The 18625-nt window shown below is 43.3% G+C and overlaps 1 protein-coding gene across 1 annotated transcript in view; it reads right to left on the minus strand.

The window, feature by feature from the left end:
• Nucleotides 1–18625, minus strand: part of CDC20B (cell division cycle 20B) — a 221578-nt gene that overhangs the window by 76154 nt on the left and 126799 nt on the right. The window lies entirely within an intron of this gene.

Below are 18625 nucleotides of genomic sequence, written 5' to 3' on the forward strand. Positions count from 1 at the left end.
ACCAATAGGGGATACCTGGACCTGGTATAAGGTGATAACACCATAGGTGCTCACCACACACCAGGCCAGCTTCCTACAAGCCTGCTGGAACTCTTTCTACATGCTGCTTAAGCTTATTGTAGTTGTAACCTCCAACTCAGCTTCACTAAAGTGCCGGTTCTCTGGAATTTGTATTGTGCACTTAACAAAATAAATTTGAGATTCTAAATACTCCAGCCCCTGCCACCAGTGCTAGTCTAGTTCTCTGGGTTGTGTGACTGAAAAGATAGTTAGGCAATGTTTATAACAAGTACTGATTCAGTCCATGGATATATTGGAACCAACTAGCCACTACTGCATCCTCACTGAAAGGCAGAGTATTCACTTTTAGGCTTTGACGTGGAGGTGGTGAACTCGAACTGTCAAGACTTAATCCTGAAGGGTACTGTTCAGAGGAGTGCCCATCTGAACTAGGTGTTTGGAACAAATATTTCTTTAGCTTAAGCTCTGGGGTTGTAGTGTGCAGGCTCTCATGGCCTCAGTCTCAGATGAAGTGCAACAATATATGGTGTAGCACATGAGCCGAATCAGTGAGAAAGTAGGGTGCAGAACATGAGCCTGCACAGTCATCAGACACGGCAGAAGTGTGGTAATGGAGGCTGAGGTGCACCAGGCAACATAGGATCATTGGTCGCAGAAGAAGAAGTGTAGCAAAGCAGGGTTCAGCAAAGGGCTTGCACAGGCACCAAATACAGACGAAGCAGAAACAAAATAGGGTGCAGCAGACAGTCAACATGTAAAGCTGAAGAAGTGCTACGATGGAGATTGCAGGTACTTCATTACTCTGGAGATCATGAAGCATAGCAGAATTGCCAAATGCCAAGTGTGGGCACACTGTTCCTTACATCTGGATCAGAGACAGCAGAAGAAATGGGAAATGTAGAGTGTAGCTCCACAGGATCTCACACAATCAATGGTTGCAGGAAATGTCCTCACTCAGCATCAGCATGATGAAGCACAGCAGCTTTACAGACATAGGTTGTGCTGGGCAGTATTTGCAGGTTCCAAGTCTTGCAGACTCAGGGTTGCGCACTCACTCATGGCAGGATTTCAAAGGCTGAACTCAGGGAAGGCAGGTCCTCTTCACATAGGGCACCTCCAAGGTCTGATCGTAGCAACTGATTTTCTTCCGAATTCCTAGTCATACAGGGCCTTATTTATGAAACGTTAGCGTCGCGTTTACGTCATTTTTGACGCACAAATGGCGCAAACTTACAATATATATTTATAATGATATTTTGTAAGTTGTGCCATTTGTGTGTCAAAAATGACATAAAGGCGGTGCTAACTTTTCATAAATCAGGCCCATAGTCTTTACTTCTAACAGGAGACAGCCAAGTATTCGTTCTCTGGGTCTCACCTTCCACTTCACAGGTATAGCGAGCTCCTTAAAGTCAAATGTTAACACTACATATGCTGAAGGGGTCAGCTTATACTCTGCCCTGTGCTGATGGACCAAACCAACTGTCCAGCCAGATAGCTAAGATTGGACTAAGAGCATATACTCTTTAGTGTGAAATTGCTCCATGGCAACCAGTTTCAGCTAAAACTATCTTTCTGAGTGTGTGCGCAGTCCCTCTTCACCATATGAGGTGGGCAGTCTTAACCATTGCTTTTTGTAGGTGTTGCTCTGGTAAAGTCACAATCTGACCTGCTGGAACTGATTTGACCAACACCCATGTACCCATACAATGTTAGTTCTTCTTCCCCAAACATGATTCTTCAGGCTGTCTCTGCACTTACCTTTCTAAAGAATTCTAGTGGAAGATGTGATTCTAAGGAGCAGCAAAGGAAATAATAGGAAGAGGGCAGACAACAATCACTGATTACCACCAAACCCTATGAAACACTCTACAACTTTAGGAGCTACATATATCAAGGGGAGGGTTGTATAGTGTTAAAATGCATGCCTTTACCACAAATCCTTCACTGTGCAAGCCATTTACAGTGCAAAGCCTTTACCAAAAATATGCCTTTACCAAACATGCCTTTACAATGCAGGGTAATTATATTTAAGGTACGTTAAACCCATACATATATACATAGATATATATATATCATATCAATGTATATATATATATATATATATATATATATATACATATATATATATATATATATATATATATGTATATATATATATATATATATATATAGACACACACACATACCATATATATATGTATATATATATATATATATAAATAAATACACTTACCTTAAACAACGTACCTTAGTGCTGAAGGCATGTGTGCTAAAGGTGTGTGTGGTAAAGGCTTTGCGTTGCAAAAGCAATACATGGTACAGGTTTCAAGGTGATGTTATTGTAAAAAACATCACTGTAAGGCTATCTCCTCAAGGAGAGATCCAAAGATAGGTACCACACATCACACATACCCATGTGCACGTCACATACGACCAGGGGAAATAAGAGGCCCAGACATAGATTTATCAGGGACAGCTTGAAAGCTAAAAAAGGCTGTACTGCACTATTATAAATAACTGCCACCAGTCAATAGTAATGTCATGGCCTGGTAATCAGGCAGTAGCTGTCCACATCAATAGATGTAAAACAAAAAAGAGAGATCCTATCCTGTTGGGGTAAATGGAGTGGGAAAAGAAAGGGTGTTGGATGCCATTTTTGTAACACATCACAAAATGTAAATACTTTTACATTAATGGCACACATATTGGAGAATACATCTGCGGTTAGGAAAGTAGAAATTAAGCACACTTTTTATTCATTTTGAAGTGTGATGGAAACAAAGATTTTAATAGGACCAAAAGAAATCAAGACAGTTTTAGTTTTACTGCACAAATGACAAATATTCACTGAAACCCAATTTCCACATCTTTTGTGTGCTATATGGTTTTTATCAGGAAAAAGTGTAGGTCTGCACAAATTTAGTGGCAATTTCAATAGATATTAGCTGTCTATAAATTGCAGTGTGCTTCCGCAAGATGCTTTGGTAATAGATTTGCAACAATGTACTTTAAAATGCACTATCAGCTACATACTACACCTTCACTCCTCTCAAGCTGAATACATTTGCTGCACTTTGTGTGAAGTTAGGATTTTTCACAGTCTCTATGACTTCAGTAATGTAACATTAATGTCAGCATTCCCCACTCTGTAAATTGTTCCAGCACCACTGGTGCAAAGGCGCTGAACTCAGTCAATTTTCAAAACAAACCCTTGCAAGCAAGACTCCAGGTGAGCCTTACAGTATTTTTTGCTGCTGAGTTTTTTAGCTTAACAAAAGCATTTTAACAGAGAATGTGCATTCTTTATGTAATCCTATACAATCGTCCCCTTGTGTATGACTTTCACACATCAATTGAGAAATATGTGGCCGGATGATTAGTGCTGCTGACTTTAAATTGGGGGCGTCAAGTTCAAGTCCTGGCATTGGCTCTGGCCAAATCACCAAAACTCCTATGATATGCCGCTTCATGTACATGTATATATATGGTACTATGCTACTCTTTTACACTACAGAGAATTGGTAAGGGAGAAGCCAATTATTTTGTAATGAAGCTAACAGTGCAACAGTGAGGTGTTCTTCCAGAGATTAGTCATTGTGCATGCTGTCACATAAGGAATTCTGATAGAAGAGAGAGGTATTAACACGGAGGGTGGTGCATCTTTATACTGTAACACACACTGCTATCAGCTTCTGTGCACACCCTATTACATATGGGTGTTGCTATTGGAAGGCATCTGAAACAGAGGTGAATATGTCTCCACATTCAAATATGCACACCAGCTGTCCAAGACACAGTTCTCAAGAGAGAAAATACTCAATTTTATACTTTACTATGAACATTCATCAGTATGAAGAGAGGTATGTGCTGAGAGAACAGTTTCAACCCACAGTATACTTTGCACATATGTTACCCTGGTGAGATGTGCCACATGAGAGAGCAATGTCTATATAGTCTATGTAGTTGTTGTGCAAGACAGACCTTTGAGCATAAAGGTAATTTCAAATCTATACTTTACTTGTACTTCTGTCACATCGGGGAGTGCTGTGGCCAGAAAGGAAATACACTTTTCACACCCTAAATACACAAGCATTATCCAAGAGAGAGGTCAGAGGAGAGAGACCAGTCTCTTGCCACATTATAATATGCAGAGGTATCATGCCTACTATGCATACCGGTCAGCATAAGAAGAGGCATGAGTAGAGAGATACATTTCTCTCAAACCCTACCAGAGACACTGTGGTAAGATGTTATCAGAGAGATTACTCCCTTCCCAGACAGCACTACATATCACTATTGCTCTAACTTCTAAGGAGAGGTATGAGGATAGGTGTCACTGGTTCAATGGAGTGCACTGTATATCCAAGTTGTTCAGGGTTAGGTGTTAGTGCAGAAGACATAGGGGCATATTTATGGAAAGTGGCGCTGCACTGAGTGCAGCGCCACTTTCCTTGTGCCCCCTTAGCACCCCCCTACCGCCATGTGTGCTCCGTATTTAAAATGCGGTGCACCATGGCTCAGGGTAGGGTGCAATAGCGTTATTTCTCATGACGCTATTGATGTGCTCTGCAGGAGTAGCGCCAAAATGTTGGCGCTACTCCTGCATAGTACATAGAGCCCCATTCTAAAGAGTGGTAGCCCCCTGTTAAAGCCTGCTCTTCAGCAGGAGTTAAAAGTGCCGTAAAAAATGGTGCAATGAAATCTCATAGATTTCCTTACGCCATTTTTCCGGCTCCCCTAACGAGGGAACACCCCCTATACATGCATTGCGCCACTCTGTAAATACGGCACAGGGATTTCGGCCTTGTTGTGCCACATTATGTCACAAATAATGACGTTAAGGTGGCGCTAGGGCATAATAAAAATGCCCCAAAGTTTCCGTACATACTACTGTGTGACGTTATAGCAAGGTTATTTCAAGTAACTATAACTCAAGGCCTAAGGTAACTATAACTGCACCTTCGCCATGCACAGCTAATTACTCTACATTTTACATCACTAACGACACCTTCTTTGGCATCTTTGATATTATCACTGCACCAGTTACAGTAAAACTATTAATCAGAAAACTGTCCATGACGAGGGCGCAAGTTATAGTTACCGTAGGGCACAAGTTAGTTCCTTGACATAACTATAGCTACAACTGCTGAATTTCTATGGTTTTGTATGTTTAATATGTGAGCCTAACTATAACGTCCCTGTAACTTTTGTTTTTTTAAGTGATATATATATAGAGAGAGACACAATTCAAATTAAAGTGCACTACTGGCCCTCGTTTTTATATGATGCCTTACACCATACTCTGCTCCAGAAGGGGAGAAGGTGTTTTTCAAATTTTCTAAAATGAATAGTATCAACAGCTTTGTGTTTTTTTGTGAACAGATACCATGGGTGAGCACCCACTATGAAAAGTGTTCCAGCTCCAGTGCAATTCCCCATCTGCCACTTTTTTGGGCTGATCAGTTTCTTGGCCACAGTCCCATAAAGACATGTCAAAGGGTGTGGTCAGGTTTGTCACATTTACAAACAATTGCTGTTAGAGAGGAATACAAAAAAATATAAACAGTATGTTATTTTGGTTATTCACAGTATTTTGAAAGCATGTTACTATGACATTAAATAACTGCCCCCACGTCATGTCTTTAAAGGTAGGTGGGTTGCAAAAGTTCTTTGTTTCAAAAATTGGGTCGTGGTTCTAAAAAGTTTGGGAACCACTGACACAAAGCACACACCAGAAGATTTGGGTCACGAGTCTCCATCACACAAAAGCCTGTGATGGGTTCCTAAGTTTACTGCAACTTTCTCTTTACATAGGCATGCTGCAGAGTTACAGTTTTCTAGCACACCACTGAACCATAAATCTTATTCCTAATCGTGACAGGGATGTGATTAGTGCGTATTATTTCTGGTATGAATGTAATAGTTTTTCAGAGGATTCAATTACAGGTGTGCGAAATGAGGGGCATATTTATACTCCGTTTGTGCCGGAATTGCGTCGTTTTTTTTAACGCAATTTCGACGCAAAACTAACTCCATATTTATACTTTGGCGTTAGACGCGTCTAGCGCCAAAGTCCATGGAGTTAGCGTCATTTTTTAGCATGGACACCTACTTTGCGTTAATTATATGCAAGGTAGGCGTTCCCGTCTAAAAAATCGACTCCGAGGCATGTGCGTCGGATTTATACTCCCGGGCAAAAATCACGCCCGGGAGTGGGTGGGTCAAAAAAAATGACGTACGGCCGCTTTTGCGCCGTTTGTTTGCGCCTGCAAAAGGCAGGCGTTAAGGGACCTGTGGGCTCTGAAGGAGCCCAGAGGTGCCCTCCCATGCCCCCAGGGACACCCCCTGTCACCCTTGCCCACCCCAGGAGGACACCCAAGGATGGAGGGACCCATCCCAGGGACATTAAGGTAAGTTCAGGTAAGTATATATATATTTTTTTTTGTGGCATAGGGGGGCCTGATTTGTGCCCCCCTACATGCCACTATGCCCAATGACCATGCACAGGGGACAGAAGTCCCCTGGGCATGGCCATTGGGCAAGGGGGCATGACTCCTGTCTTTGCTAAGACAGGAGTCATTTCTATGGGGGTTGGGAGTCGTAAAAAATTGCGCAAATCGGGTTGAGGCGAAAAAATTGCCTCAACCTGACTTGCCCCATTTCTTGACGCCCAAGCCCATATCCCCCTACGCCGGCACTGCCTGGTGTACGTCGTTTTTTTTAACGCACACCAGACGGCGCCAGCGGCTAACGCCGCCTAACGTCATTCAATAAATACGGCGCCCGCATGGCGCTTCAGAATGGCGTTAGCCGGCGCTAATTTTTTTGACGCAAAACTGCGTTGGCGCAGTTTTGCGTCAAAAAGTATAAATATGGGCCTGAATTTCTGCCCGCCATGGTCTGCAGAGTTCCCAACTTTGTGAACGTGCAAAAGCTTGGCAACTATGTACAAAATTCACCTATGAGGGAAATTATGCACAAAAATAACTTTTAAAAGAGATTTGACCCCTTTTGCAGAAAAATTGTCCTGCAAAAGTTTTCCTTTTTTCTGCCTCCTACATTACATACATTTGCAGGATTTTTACCGGCTTTTTAGAAAAACATTTTGCTAAGGTCATGAAGCTGTTTCAATTGATGACAGTTCAATGTAAAGAAAACATTGAGACGTTGACAAAAATAGCGTACCTTTAGTTAGGAGGGCCCACTTTTCAACTCAAGCTCATGTTTAAACAGTAGAAAACGTTTCATAAGTGCATGTCAGCACCAACTTAAGAACCTTCTCAGTGGCAGCCTCTGAAGTAACTTCCCATGGGCCAAACCCATTAGTGGCATATAAGAAAGAACTACAAATCCATGAAAGAAGGTTCAAGTACAAAGATGGGCAATCTGAGACTTGATCGTTTCCACTCCTCACATTAAAAAGGAGAGCTCCCCTGTATAAACTGTCCTTTCTCAGTAGCATTGAGGAGTGAGCCAAGTTTGGTGTCCTTCCCCAAGAAATCACCAACTCTGTATAGTCCTCAAATTATCCAAATATCGGGTTGCATTGATGTACTCTTTTATTGCTACCTCATAAGTTCCTCGCTTGCTTTTCACTTGGGGGGTTTCTTTCTATTAGTAACCATCCATTTTTCTAGTGAACACAAATTGCTAAACATTGAGTTAGTGATTAATTTTTAAATAGGTTCTAGGGCCCAAGAGATTTCTAAGGGGGTCAGTGTAGCTTGCTTTACCTGCAGTCCCTGCCAGAATCAGACAAACGCCAGTACCAATGACACTTTCTTACTATTACAGTTTTACAAATGTGACAGCTTGGACTATTGTAGGTGACCCAAAATTGTAAGAATGAAACAAGCACCCTGATATTATTATGTTTTATTCGTGTACTGAATTTTGAAATACTTTGCTCATGTGTTGTTTTTTTTTAAAACAGACTGATAGTGCCACCATGTGGTGAAATGTCATAAACAAGTTCCAGTGTTACAACATAAGTACTTGTCCTAAGCACTGGCAAACACTGTCATAAATTAAGCACTACATTGAGATTCTTACCTTCTCTCTAAAGGTTGTTCAGCTTTGTGCTGCTGTTAAAAAGTTAGTGCATGGTAATTTGCATTTCAGGCAGAGCACCAAGCTGTGGCGAAATCTCTCAGTTTTTCTACTAGTCATCTCTTCTCTGTATGAAATTTTCCCATTCTAAAGTTGCCCAACTCAATGATACTATTTTATTCATTTCAGGATCGTTCATGTTTGATTTCAGACCTGTGACTTGCAGGTTCCACCAAGTTCCGAAAGTAGAAGCATTGTCCAATGAGCTATTTTACTGCAGAGTTAAATGTTTTTATTATGTGATGGGGCCAATCTCGTTGCATTCATTCATTTTATGATTTGTAAAGTGCATGGCTACCCTGACAGTTTTCCCAGTGCTGGCCTCGTCACCAACCTAAATGACTCAATGTATTATATACATTATGCAGGTGGAAGAAGCTTGGCCATCAAATTTTTCTGAAAACATTATGGTGGTCATTCTGACCCTGGCGGTCTTTGACCGCCAGGGCGGAGGACCGCGGGAGCACCGCCGACAGGCCGGCGGTGCTCCAATGGGGATTCCGACCGCGGCGGTAAAGCCGCGGTCGGACCGGCACCACTGGCGGGGTCCCGCCAGTGTACCGCGGCCCCATTGAATCCTCCGCGGCGGCGCAGCTTGCTGCACCGCCGCGGGGATTCCGACCCCCCCTACCGCCATCCAGATCCCGGCGGTCGGACCGCTGAGATCCGGATGGCGGTAGGGGGGGTCTCGGGGCCCCTGGGGGCCCCTGCAGTGCCCATGCCACTGGCATGGGCATTGCAGGGGCCCCCGTAAGAGGGCCCCTACATGTATTTCACTGTCTGCTGCGCAGACAGTGAAATACGCGACGGGTGCAACTGCACCCGTCGCACAGCTTCCACTCCGCCGGCTCGATTCCGAGCCGGCTTCATCGTGGAAGCCTCTTTCCCGCTGGGCTGGCTGGCGGTCTGAAGGCGACCGCCCGCCAGCCCAGCGGGAAAGTCAGAATTACCGCCGCGGTCTTTCGACCGCGGAACGGTAACCTGACGGCGGGACTTTGGCGGGCGGCCTCCGCCGCCCGCCAAGGTCAGAATGAGGGCCTATATTATGTAGATGGGAACAGACAAGTCTTCAGTTTCTTCTGAAATAAAGTATGCAAATTATATGACCGCAGCGAGTGCAACAGGTCATTCCATAATTTAGGGTAAAGATACGCAATAGATCTACCGCCCTGCTGGATCGTCCATTATCCTCCCACTCCTCATAATCAGGGCCAAATCTAAGTTGCTTAAACGCAGACCGCAATTTAAAAGGATGGAAGACACTAAAGATCTTAAATACAATTGCCCAGTGTTAGCAAGGCACTTATGACGGTAGCATAAGGTCTTAAGTTGGACTCGCTGCTCAATAGGCAGCCAGTTCAAAGTGTTAAGCAAACTGGTCGAAGTAAACCTAGGTGTACAAGAAGCATACGGGTTGCCTCATTTTGAACAATTTGGAGCCACTTGAGCAAGGATTTCATCACGCAGAGATACAATAACTTGCCACAGTCTAATATGGATAGCACTAACGCCTGGCACAGTCCGTTAGGCCGAATCCAGTAGACATGCCAAGATCTTCTTCAGCCACTTAAGAATATCAAATTATGTGGCTGCAACTTTATTTATCTGGTGACTAATGGATAGTTTATCATCTATTCAAACTCCCAGGCTTTTAACCACCTGCATTGGAGTTGGCACCAGGCCCAGAGTAGAAGCCCACAGATGGGAGCCCCAAAGGTGCACTTTTGCACTATTACAGAAGTTGTGTCCCCATGCCTATGGTTCTTGTTCTGAGCTCCTATGTACCATTTTTGTAATTTGGCCTCAACATCTTCAGGCTCCATGGAGGTCATCCATGTGTTGGCTTTCTCTTTCAAATGAGCACAGGATTCTGGTGAAAAGGGGAGATAGACCAAATATACTCTCACTTACAGCTACAGGTTCTTCATCAGGATATGGGGAGATGGATGGATAGTGGCAGCTGAATCTGTTAACTCATAGGTGCTTGCATTTTATTGTTTAGCCCTGGAAGAAGGTCTACTGACCACCTCAAGGAAAACTCTTTTAGTCTTTCCTAATTGTTGACCTTAAGTTCCTTCTAAATATGGGTTATGTGATTGTGCTAACATGTTTAGGAGTCTATGTGCTGTGTAAAGGGTGTCCTGTGTGAGGACTCAGTGAATGCATCACAAGAAAAAGGTTTCCCTTCATCCTGATGAACATGACAACTTACAGTTAATAGGAAGGGGGATTGTGAGCACATTGCCTCACCTCCAAGCACAGTTCGCCCCTTTGCATCCTGGTAAATACAGTACACAATTAGTGTTTACTTCAAAATTAGCTGTAGTTTTTCACCAAAGTTGGTGCAGACATTGCTGTATATCTCTAGACATGTGTTTCTGGGTTTAGCCCTTTATCAGTATAGAGCAGAAGTAGGAGAGAGTAAAGAAAATTCATCTTGGGTTGCTGGAAATGCTACCAAATAATGCTGCCAAATTCCTCTCAGCTCACAGAACCACTCATAGGCACAAAGTGCATCTCCAAGGTTCACCAGCTTTCTGGGTCAAGAGAGCCTTTCATACAGAAGTGGGGTTGGGAGCACACTGCCTCCCATCTCAGCACAGCTGGCCCCTTTGCATCCTGGTAAATGCAGTACACAATTAGCGCTTACCTCAAAATTGGCTCTAGTTTTTTTACCAAAGTTGGTGCAGACATTGCTGTGAATTTCTAGACACGTGTTTCTAGGTTTAGCCCTTTATCAATAGAGAGCATAAGTAGTAGAGAGCAACATAAAATCATGTGGGGTTGCTGGAAATGCAGCCAAAGTCATCCAGGTCACAGTACCACTCACAGGCACAGAGGTACATCCCCAAGGCTCATCAGCGTTCTGGCTCAAGGGAGCCTTTCAAACAGTTGGGGAAGTGGGAGCATACTGCCTCTCATCCCAACACAGTTTGCCCCTTTGCATCTTGGTAAATGCAGTACGTACACAGTTAATAACTCTGTAGAAACCACTTATGCCTTTCTGGGAGAGTTGTGGGTCTCCCCATATACCCTCTCCCATGCACTGAGATCTCCAATGAAGCAGAAAACTGTCAAAAATCAACATAGTTGCTTGAGCAGCCCTGTTTCTGGATCTGTCGGCCAAGTAACACCTTATGGTTCCCTTGTAGGTCTTTCTTGCTCAGGATGTCTGTCTTTTGTTTTATTAACAGACAGCCTGACCAGCCCTGTTTCTGGATCTGTCGGCCAAGTAACATGTTAGGGTTCCTTGTAAGTCTTTCTTGCTCAGTATGCCTGTGTTTTGTTTTATTAACAGACAGTCCAGTGGTGAGATGGCATTCGCCTTCCTCTAAACTTCAGTGGAGAAACCCACTGGAACATGCAGGCTGCACTGGTTGGGTGGAGATTCTTTTAGTGTAGCTCATCCTTCACTAGGCCCCTAAAGCTAGTGGGGTTGTTTTAACTGAATTTGGGGGAACCTGTTATGTTTTACGTTATAGTGCTTAGGATGTTGCTATATGTTCTGGGCATTAGAATTTAGTGCAGAGATTCCAGGTGCAATAGTTATTGATGTGGTAAAGGAGATCTTGGGGGCTGTTGGTGGTCTTCTGTCATTGTGATGCCAATAAAGAACTTACCGCAATTCATCGTTGGAGAATGTACTTAATATTGTCGATGAGTTGTGGTGGCAGTACACAACTGTTATTTACCCAAATGTGGTTCTCCTTTTGGCTGATGGGGAGCTGCTACAAAGACAAAATATTCAGGATTGTCTGTCTCAGCCAACAATATGACCATGGTAGCAAACAGGGTCCTATGGATAAAGATCCCCAGGAACAAAAAGTGAAGATACATTGGTACTGAAGACATCCAGGAGGGCCCCTCTGCCATGACATCAGCAAGGCCTACACCATCTGCAGTGGCAGCATGCAGACCATGAGCACTGTTTGATGTCTTCTGTAGGTCACTGTTAGAAATTGGGTTTTTGGTTGGCAGTCAGGTTACCCTTTGTCCAAGCAAGAACCCTCACTCTATTCAGGGTAAGTCACACACAATCCAAAATTATCCTGTGCCCACCCTCTGGTAGCTTGGCATGAGCAGTCAGGCTTAACTTAGAAGTCAATGTGTAAATCATACAATAACACCATATAACACCACAAACATACACCACACAGTGTTTAGAAAAATGTATAATATTTATCTGGATGATTGCAGGTCAAAACGAATAAAGATGCAATGTGAAATTGTAGAGATATCACTGAAAAGTGATATAAAGTGTATTCAGTCTTTAAAAAGCAAACAAAGTCTCTTTCAAGCACAAAGTACCTGGTTTGGAGTGGAAAATCTCCGCAAAGGGCCACAGAAGAAGAGATACGTATAAAAATGGTGTGTGCGTTGATTTCTCCCCAGCACACACGGACTTGCGTCGTTATTTTTCACGCTGGGAAGTCGTGCATCGTTTTCCGGCGCGCGGACAGTCTCTGACTGTGGATCGCAGGATTACCAGATGTCCCGGGGTCTGTGCGTGGATTCTCATGCTTGTTTTCCGGCTGCGCATCGTTCCGCGGGGCTGTGCGTCGAAGTTTCGCTGTCACGGCAGGCGTCGCCTAGATTTCCCCTCTGGAAGTCAGGTGGCATTGTCCTTGCGGGGCCGTGCGTTGAAGTTCTGGTCACCCCGAAGGCGTCGATCAGCGTCGGTGTGCGGCAATTTTCTCGCTGTGGAGCAACCTGTGCGTCGGCATTTTTGGCGCACGGAGAGTCCAAATGAAAAAGAGAAGTCTTTTTGGTCCTGAGACTTCAGGGAACAGGAGGCAAGCTCTATCCAAGCCCTTGGAGAGCACTTTTACAGCCAGACAAGAGTTCAGCAAGGCAGCAGGGCAACAGAAAGGCAGCAGTCCTTTGTAGAAAGCAATCAGGTGAGTCCTTTAGGCAGCCAGGCAGTTCTTCTTGGCAGGTTGCAGGTTCTGGTTCAGATTTCTTCTCCAGCAAGTGTCTGATGAGGTAGGGCAGAGGCCCTGTTTCATACCCAAATGTGGCTTTGAAGTGGGGGAGGCTTCAAAGAGGGGCTAAGAAGTGCACCAGGTCCCCTTTCAGCTCAATCCTGTCTGCCAGGGTCCCAGTAGGGGGTGTGGCAGTCCTTTGTGTGAGAGCAGGTCCTCCACCCTCCCAGCCCAGGAAGACTCATTCAAAGTGCAGATGTATGCAAGTGAGGCTGAGTACCCTGTGTTTGGGGTGTGTCTGAGTGAATGCACAAGGAACTGTCAACCAAGCCCAGCCAGACGTGGATTGTCAGGCACAGAAAGATTTAAGTGCAAAGAAATGCTCACTTTCTAAAAGTGGCATTTCTAGAATAGTAATATCAAATCCAACTTCACCAGTCAGCAGGATTTGGTATTACCATTCTGGCCATACTAAATATGACCTTCCTACTCCTTTCAGATCAGCAGCTACCACTTCAATACTGTATGAGGGTAGCCCCAATGTTAGCCTATGAAGTGAGCAGGTCTCACAGTAGTGCAAAAACAAATTTAGGAGTTGTGCACTACCAGGACATGTAAACTACACAGGTACATGTCCTGCCTTTCACTCACATAGCACCCTGCTCTAGGGGTTAGCTAGGGCACACATTAGAGGTGACTTATATGTGGAGAAAGGGGAGGTTTAGGCTTGGCAAGTACTTTTAAATGCCAAGTCAGAGTGACAGTGAAACTGCACACACAGGCCGCAATGGCAGGCCTGAGACAAGGTAAAGGGGCTACTTAAGTGGGTGGCACAACCAGTGCTGCAGGCCCACTGGTAGCATTTAATCCACAGGCCCTAGGCACATATAGTGCACCTTACTAGGGACTTATAATTAAATTAAATAGTCCAATCAGGTATGATCCAAGGTTACCATGTTTAAAGGGAGAGAGCAGATGCACTTTAGCACTGGTCAGCAGTGGTAAAGTGTGCAGAGTCTAAGAGCCAGCAAAAACAGCGTCCAAAAAGTGGAGGGAGGCAGGCAAAAAGTTAGGGGTGACCACCCTCAAGCATGTCAGGTCTAACAGTCACACATATGGACAAGTCAAAAAGATATGAGACATGGCTACATATGTATGCAGTGTTGGTCATGTGGTGTAACACCAAATAAAGTATGGAAGTCAAGCATTCCGGACTCTATGCAACACACAGATATATAGATATTCTGAGTGGAGAAATCCTGCCCAAGCAAAGCAGGTCAGGTAACGTGACACCAACAGCAGCAAAGCAGCATCAGTTGGATAAGGTGTACAGCAGATATTGTGAGGAGGAGTGACAAATTTATGATGTAGCTAAGAATATACTGTAGTTGACAAAATGCTTCTCAGGTATTTGGATTATTCTTTTTTTGGTCTTTGTATTTTTAAGGCATTTGAGCATGTCTTGAGAGCTAGTGACAGTGCTGTACCTGACTTAAATGATCTGTTGTGCAGGTGCTGCTGATTTAAGTCTAACTGGTGCGCATGTATCTAGAAAACATGTTACTTTTTTGCAAATATGCAAGCTATCTATCCTTTTAGAACCTTATTGGAATTACCAGGTGAACTGCCCATGTGGTGGGAAAAGTTGTCATGGGCATTTAATACATGTTTAGGCACCATAGAGTGGTTGACATTTAAACTTATTATGAAAAGATATATATACTGGAAGATTCACTAGGCATGGAGGGTCAGGAAATGTTTGAACATCTTCACTGCGCAAAAATATACTGACTCTCCATTCTGTCTCAGAAGATTTCAAGAAGAGACTGCACCATAGTCTTTTGCTTTATGCACTCTCATGGGTGACGAAGGGTGTATTCTGTTGCTGAAAGAGAAATACTTGTGAAGAATCCATAAGTTCAGTATGTTTGTTTGGGGAATACAGTGTACCATTCAGATGGCCTTCTGTTCCATTGCTGGATGGCACCAATGTAGGTTCGAGCAGAGCCACTGCACATTTGGTCAGGCTTAGCTGCAAATCTTTGGCATACCAATTTGTGGTTGAATATGTTTCTGGGGCTAGGAAGAAGAAAGCAGGTTGCTTTTGAGGCTGATTTTGAATGAGCTGGATGATGCTGGTGTGGATGACTTGAAGGCTAAAGAATGTTTTAGAGATAAGTGTCATGTGGAAGAACAAAAAGTGTGCGGTGGAACAGGACTGGACGACATGCATAAAAACCGATGTGGAATGTGGAAAGATCAAGGACTGGGTCAAGAAAGGTTGGCCCAGAGAAGAGGCTATGCGTCTAGAGTTGCAAGAGTATAAGAAGTTGGAAGTGGAAATTTCCATTAAAGGAGGGTATCTGTTGAGTGGTGACAAGATGAAAACCCTGTCAGTAGTCAGGTTAAGGTTGTTGGATATTAGACATGAAGGTGATCTACGTATGCCACTCAAAAAAAGGCTGTATGAATGTATTGGTGGCCTGGAAATGGATTGGGATGCTGAACAGAAAGTCGGAAATGTGTGGCATGCAAACAATCTAATAAGGGTTTGACAACCAGGGTGTGACCAAAGTTGGAGGCGGGGATTCCTTGATGGGTCTAGGAGAGACCTGGAATTGGTTCTCTATGCCTTTTCCATGTGCTACCTGTCTCACAGATATATGATATTGTATTGGTGAATTTCTTATCCAGGTGGTTAGACGTGTTTGTTTAAGGCAGCCTCATATTAGAAGTTTGACTGAGTTTCTGCCTGACATATTTTCTATGGAAGGCAGTCCCAGGAAAATGTGGTCCGATAATGGTGATGTTGATGTGAAGCATAGAAATGTAGCCTGTACCATCTACAGGCACTAGGATGGTACAAAAGGCAAAAGGTATATCTTGTTTAGTGTGTGAGATGCTCTGTAGCAAGTGGAATGGTGTTGATGAATGTTGTTAAATCTATACTATGGTCTTACAGGAAAAACCCACATATGACCTCGGGTGTGGCTCACTTCAGAGCATTCTGAATGTCTGATGCCCAGGATGTGCATGTGCATGAATTATGTGGGAGTCAAGTGTGCAGGTGATGCGGAAAAGGTTTGGTGGAATCAAGAGCAAAGAAAGCACATAAGAAAAGGAAGAGGATGTATGATGTCTTGAACTGTGTTAAGAGTACAACATTGAAGTAAGGGTAAGGAAGGTGATGTAGTGTGCGTCAAGATTCTCTGTAGGGTGACAAAATATGAGTTGAAGCACGGAGAAGAAGAATGGAGTAAAGTATCAAAGAATGATTTGAAATTGTCAAATAGACAGTGCTGGAACTTGGAACGTGTGGTGAACAATGTTGTGGGAGAGGCTTCTGGTAATACTCTTGTCATGGAGGAATCAATCAACACCTTACCTCCCTACATTCTTGTGGAGTGGGCTCAGGATTCAAGAAAGTCTCTACAGGAGGCTCCTGCCTGGATGAGGTATGACTGTTCTGCCCTCAAAGGAAAGGTGCTGCAGCAGCCTGGAGGTACATACACCATCTGCAGCACAGGAAGGATAAGCTCATTGAGCAATTGTAATATGACTTATGGTTCTGGAGACATCTACATTGGAAGATGCAGTATCACCTGAACTGAATCTTGTCCCAGATGTGGTACCAACATGTCCAGCTGAACTCCTGGATACACGTGCATGCTTGCTGCTTGAAAATTATGACTGCAACTACCCATTATTAAGATTGTGGTCACCAAAACGTATAAATCTTTTCGGTGTCAACCAAAGGGTACCAATCCATTTGCTTCTTGAATTTACCACTCTGAACACTGGCTGGGACCAGTTTGTGAGCTCAGCTTGTCCTATGAAGTGTGTCACGTTATTAGCACAAGAACCCAAGTGGTTCATAAAGCTACAGCTGCTGGTTAGATTGCATTTTGTCCCCAGGTGCATATGTATTCCTTGAATGGGTTCCCAGTTAATCCAGTTACCTTTTGGGTGGTGACTTTTAGTCCTTGTACAAGATTGCTTCAGCACTGAGTCAGGCCCACTGGGCAGTTTCTCTGCTATTAAAAACTGCAAGAGAACCTAGTACAAAGGGCATAAGGATCATATTATAGTTAGGTTGATACATTTGGAATGGACTCTGGGGCTACCTGAGAACAAATAATGAAGTCCTATACACATGCATAGAATACGGGCCCAATTCACACAAAAAAAACATTATGCCCACACCACTAAAAGCAATCCTGTGAATGGGTGCAGATGTACTACTTTTAGGAATTCACAAATATTTTCTGTAGTATGCATAAAAAGCTGCGTCAGCCGCAGGTTTCTACCAACACTACTAAGCATGTATTTGTAACATATTTCCTGGGCTTACAATTCCTCTGTGTGTAAATGTGCATAGCAGACAATTAAACACAGAGGAAATGGAGTCTGCAAAAACATAGTTTCCTTTTTGTCTCTGCAGAAAAATGTTTTGTTATTAGGAACGCTCTCGATCAAATCTTGGGGTGAGCCATTGTGGGTGTTCACAAACTTACAAGGATAATCAAGTCTTACTCTTCCTACTTCTCTCCCACTGCCTGTGTTTTACTACTGTGGATTGCTCCACATTTCTTGGTGAGAAAAACGCAGCAGTAACCCCATTTGTTCCAACAAGGATTCTTATTCTAAACTCCTGGCAGGCGTAAACTAAGGCATTTTTGGCTGTAAAACATACATTTAAGGCGAAAATGCCTTTGTGAACGGGCTCTATGTGTGCCTGGCAGTTAGGTAATTTGATCGTCATTTTGAGATGAAGAAAGGGCAAGCAGATGGTACTTGAACAGAAATGTGTCATTTTCTCACGCTTTGAAATGCGATTCCCTAAAGACACTACTAGAATGCATTTAAAGTGATTTCTTCTTGTGTTTGATGATCTGTGTTTAGATTTCAAAGTGAAAAATATCGACTTTGATGATTTTACAAGTGTTTTACTTGCTTGAGGGAAAGATACGTTTGTAAATAATTGCCACATGCAACTTTAGAGCAGATGTTCTTTATAAATCCACTTAGTTTATTATTTGAACTTATACAATTAAATTGAAGACGTGAATAGCTATAATTTTATTGTCGGTTTGTGTTATAATTTTGATTTAGCCTTTTATAAACAAAGGTCAACTCTATACCTATTAATCAAAATATATGTCTATTGTGTTTCTAACTGCCCCACTATAAACCAGCAATTTTGTCAACCTTTCATAGTTATGTTTTGAGTGTGTTGGCTATTTTATGAAAAAAATAAACTATTGCAAAGGAATCGACCTTTGTGTGTCCGAGGCACAAGTCGAGTAATTGCTGCCTGGCATCCTTCCGGTTCACAGGTTCTCATAAATGAGCTGTGGGGCAGCTGAGGTAGCCCCCTTCCTTCCTGCTCAGACGTGTGAAGCAAGCACAGGCCCCAGGATGTGGTTCCATCTCTAGCCAACAGTTACTATTACACAGTAACAGTATCTCAACTAAAAGAACCAACTTCAACCAACTACCTTTACAAATCAGTTACTAAACATGCAAATAATTAGACTTGTTTGTGGAGTTATTAGGAGCAGTAGACGACT

This window comes from Pleurodeles waltl, chromosome 1_1, assembly GCF_031143425.1.
Source record: "Pleurodeles waltl isolate 20211129_DDA chromosome 1_1, aPleWal1.hap1.20221129, whole genome shotgun sequence".
Classification (NCBI taxonomy): Eukaryota; Metazoa; Chordata; class Amphibia; order Caudata; family Salamandridae; genus Pleurodeles; species Pleurodeles waltl.